Source organism: Pinus tabuliformis, chromosome 4_2 (assembly GCF_031772625.1).
Source record: "Pinus tabuliformis cultivar Carrire ecotype Pingquan chromosome 4_2, CPIR1, whole genome shotgun sequence".
NCBI lineage: Eukaryota > Viridiplantae > Streptophyta > Pinopsida > Pinales > Pinaceae > Pinus > Pinus tabuliformis.
In genome coordinates this window covers 5,616,041-5,621,042 of record NC_142304.1, presented here as the reverse complement: position 1 = coordinate 5,621,042, position 5,002 = coordinate 5,616,041, and the positions used below count along the sequence as shown (strand labels likewise).

The 5,002-nt window shown below is 28.0% G+C and overlaps 1 pseudogene; it reads right to left on the bottom strand.

Moving 5' to 3' along the window:
* Nucleotides 1-963: 963 nt before the first annotated feature.
* Nucleotides 964-1,789, bottom strand: LOC149168113 (nuclear pore complex protein NUP50B-like; annotated as a pseudogene).
* Between the last annotated feature and the right edge of the window lie 3,213 nt (nucleotides 1,790-5,002).

The window sequence follows — 5,002 nt, the reverse complement described above, 5'->3', positions numbered from 1 at the left end:
TTTTGCCTATAATATCTTGTTGAAATGAATTTAAAAATTAAAATTTCTTAACAATCCTCCATGGCGTTAACACCTACCACGAAGTTGGAGTTTAAAAGTGCATGGATAGCAGGTGGAAATAATGCATAAATTAGAAAATACACTGAATATTGAGGACCTGATGAGGGAACAAAAAGAACCAAATTTGAAGGAGGCTTTCCATGTGTTTGACAAGAAAAACTATGGGTTTATTTGTGCATTCTAGGATACCGGCTAGCTTAGTGAACTTTATTTCTTCACTTCTCAATCGCCTTGATCCTGCTAGTGGCCAAGATATAAAGATATATCTGTAAGGATTGTAGAACACATGTGTCAAAAACAATCAATAGTATGTTGGTATATTTATGCGGATCCCCATGAGACTAAGGTTTGATGGGAAACTACATAGTAAGTTATGAATTGTGTCTTTCTTTAATTTGACTTCTCTTCCACAAGCCCCTCTAGAAGAGCCAACACTAGCTAGTACATTGCTGGTTATCATATGTTGGATCTAGTGGCCAAAATATTGTGTCACGGATCACCACAATTACAATACATCATATTTATGTACTCTCATAGACTATTGTTGAAATTTGTTTCTATAACATGTCTTTCACATATATTTTATTCAAGAAATCTACCAAATGATTGCAAGACCATGTTAGATACCTTTAATTTTTTCCCCTGTATTTTTTGATGTAGCTATGCGTTTTAATTGTATAGGTGATAGGAAAGCCAAGAAAGACACTCTAACTAGTGAGACTCAACAAATAATTTTTATAATGGGGAAATTGCTAGCTGCTATAGAGAATTTGAGAGATAATTTGGATCTTTATACAAGGTAATGTAGTCTAATAAAACATATATTAGTTTATAGAATCTTTTGTACTTGATTCTCAAGACACTTTTCAGTGATCGAAATAGTGATAGGATTCTCAGAAATCATTATATGTTCCCAATCATAGCCTTCCATACCTTGGATTCATTAGCACTATTCATGTAGGACAAATCGATACCTTTCTTTCCCATATTGGTCAACTTCATGTCTGGGAATAAATTCGCATTAAGGACTAATATGTAATTACCTTGAGACCTTACCACAAGCATTTATTTCCTTCTCTTTGTTGTAGAAACATTGACCTTAAGTTCAACCTTGACACATTACTTCCAATCTCCACTTCTATATTCAGACAAGGTAGCATCAACTGTTAACATTTCATTCTGTTTTTCTTCACCGTGTACAAGCACTTGTTGCAAAGCTATAAAACCACTTCCACTAATTGTAACATTTTTAGCCATCAAGCCTCCAATTTGTTGAATAGAAGCATCAACATTGCTAGTACTTGAAGGTGATGACCCATTAATGGCAGGTTCTTTTATTCCTAACAATGATCCTCTAACACTAAAGGTCTCTAAGTTAAATATAGAGCCAAACGTAACTATGTTGGAATCACCAGCTTTCTAGAATAATCCAAATGAAAAAGAGGAACTCGAAAAGTTGGTTCCTACTATACTTGTGAATATGTTGTTGGAATGTTTTAGCAGCAACAAATGGCTCTTTCTCAATGGTTCCTTCTTTAGGAAATTCCTTAAGACTCACCTCTTTATCGGGTTCTTTACTTTCTATTCCATCAATGTGTTATGTGACTATTGATTCTTTAGGGTCATCCTTGTTTTTTTGCTCATTCTCCTTAGAAGCCTTTGTTGGCTCTAGTTGTGATTCTTCCTTATCTTTCAAATCATCCTCATTCAAATTTGCATCAACTAACATAGTCTATGATATTTCCTCAACATTATTAACCTTTATTATGACATAGAGCCACCACTGAAGCTACACACCCATTATCATGGAGATTTTGATTTGGGTAGTATTACACATGTATTATTATTCCAATTGCTCTTGAATATTACAATAATTACAACTCTCTTATATAATTAAGACTCTGATCTTGTTAAGATGTTTCCAAATCTAGGAAACAGAAACTACTAATATTCGTGTGCTAACACCCCTAACCATATGCTAAAAAAAAAAAAATCATATTTATTTAGTTCATTAAGAGAAAATTTAGGAGGTTGTGGGAAATCAACTCCCTTTATACATATATGAGCTTAGAACTATCTAGAGGAAACACATCCACCCTTATGTTCTTGCATTAGACTCATAAAGTATATAAAAGAAAATGTTATAACTTCTTGGCCATGCTTTTCCATCATTTCACTTGAATCCCAAACTTTGTGTTGTTGATGTTCACTTTCTTTGATGTTTTATTGCTTTCCTTTTATCCGTGCTTTTCCAAGATCGCATACTTTTCTTTATTGTTTTTCAATCTCCATACTTTTAGTTAATTAATTCTTGCTACTAATTTTTATCTTCATCCTTTGATGTTTCCATTGTTTCAAGACTGACTTTTCCATTGTTTCGAGACTTGTTCAATATTCTTTTTGTCCTCACTTCTTCATTTACACCACTAGTGTTGAACATTCTTCGATTCTCCTTAGAAATGACTTAAATATGTATACAACTTTTATACGGTTTTCATCAATATTAGGTTTCGCTAACCATTCTTCTGGAAACTTTAATTTTCTCTCATGATATTTTTAATTATGACTTCTTCTATGCCTTCACGAGGAATCCTTCATTCTCTTTCACGACAACAATTATTAGTTCATCCATGATTATTATATGTGTCGTTTAGAATATGGATTTTTCCTATTTATTTAAAAGTACATCCTTATTAAATAATAAGGTGATAAGGTGATATGGATTTTTTTTTTCCTTTTTTATTTTTAAATTAGTATTTTGATTTGAAAACATCAATTAAAATTAAATAGAAAATCTCATTTGTCGCTACTAATCAATAAAATATAGTAGTTCTTTCAAAATTCAAATTTTGGTGATTCATAATGACGGGAAAAGGTCTTTTTAGAATAATCACATAAAAAAAAGTTGTGTCAATGTTTCAAACTCTCTATCGGGCATGGAAAATTTTAGGGTTGCAGGTGGGCTATTTTTCCATGATTTTTCCAAAAACAAGATTCGCCAATTTCCATTTTTTATTTTAAATAATTCGCCCAAATTTTACAATATAAAATCATTTTACCTTAAAAATCACCAACATTATATAGAGACTATATATAAAATCACTATATATTTGAATAATTTTACAAATATATCAACAAACATTCTATAGTTTGCATATTAGGGACTACTGAGATTCGTGAATGTTTTAAACTTCAAGATAATTTTCCATCCTTAAAATTTTCTCTGCTATCAGGTTCATCATCAGGACATGTATCAAAAAATAGATTCAAGGATTGGGTTCATCATCTGAACATGTATCAAAAAATAGGTGAAATCCTTAAATACATGCATTCAAAAAGTCGAACTTTATCAACAAATTCCCTTTCGTGTGGCTAATATTTCATAACTCAAACTTATGTGATTCATGATTAGTAATAAATTCTCTTTCATAAAAATCACATAAAAGTTTTAGTGTGTCAACCTTTCAAACCCTCTATTGAGGTTTATCATTAGAACATGTATTTCCAATTTCATAAAATAAATTATTTTTATTACATAAATTAAAACTAATAAAAAAGTTGAAAATTTTAAAAATCTTTACATAGTATAAGTAATTAATTAAAATTCAAAGCCATTTAACTATGAAGTAACTATTGTTAATTGAGTTTGTTATGGATAGTTAGGAGAAATGATTAAAATCCTCCTCACTCAAATTGAACAAAGATGAAAATATTAATAATAACATTATTTAAATAAAAATGTGAAACCTTAATTTGCAAAAAAACAAAGTTATTCAATATTCATCTATACTTACATTATACCCACACATTTATCCAATTGTTTTTATATATAAATAAAAGATATCTATATCTATATATATATATATATATAATATTATATTAATTATTTAATTTATTTATTATATTATTTTATTATTCATACGTTCACCTTATTAATTTATCATTATTATATTAATATTTAAGTTTTGATATTGTGCTTGCTCTTATTGCCAAGTTTTGTTATTCATTCCTCACATGCTTTTCATTGACAATGGACTCGGTGGGTGGCTCTCAAAGTTGACAGCAAAAATGATATTTTTTGCATCTTCATTCTTCAATAACGTTGTTTGATCCTTTAATAATAAATGAGATTATCTAATCTTCACCTGGTTTATATTTCATATATTTTTAAAATTTTATAAAATAAATAAATTTAACATAATATGTACTAAAATAAAATATAGATTTAAGTCTTGACAAGTAGGTGGTTTTCAAAATTACAACAAAAATGATATTTTTTTGGATCTTCCTTCTTCAATAACGTTGTTTGATCCTTTAATAATAAATGAGATTATCTAATCTCCACCTTGTTTATATTTCATATATTTTTAAAATTTTATAAAATAAATAAATTTAACATAATATGTAATAAAATAAAATATAGATTTAATAGTTATATTTCATTTTGTTAATTAGATTTAATTTCGATGTTTTTTTTTTTAATTTAAATTCAATTTGTGTAAGTGATAATATTTAACTTTTAATGAGTATATTTGTTGTAACCACTTTTAATGTTTTCCTATAATTTAATTTACCCTAAATATCATTCTTGGAATGATGGAATTTCCAAAATATGAATTTCATTAATTTATGAAAAAAATAAAAAAAAAATAAATAAAAAAACAAAATTATTTTTCCTTAAATTATTATTATTCTGATAGACATGTTTATTCTGGAATAGGACTTCTACAATTTTAATTTAATTATCAATAATTACAGTGATATGCATGTCTATTTTGGAATAAGTCTTTCGGGATTTTAACTTAATTTCAATCATTATTTGGGGGATGGTAGAGATTTAACCTCCATAAAATATTTTAGAATATTTTTAGTAGTATACAAAAATAAAAGGTTGAGACATATTTGCAAAGTAGTTATTTTTTTTTTCCATTATAATTAATTT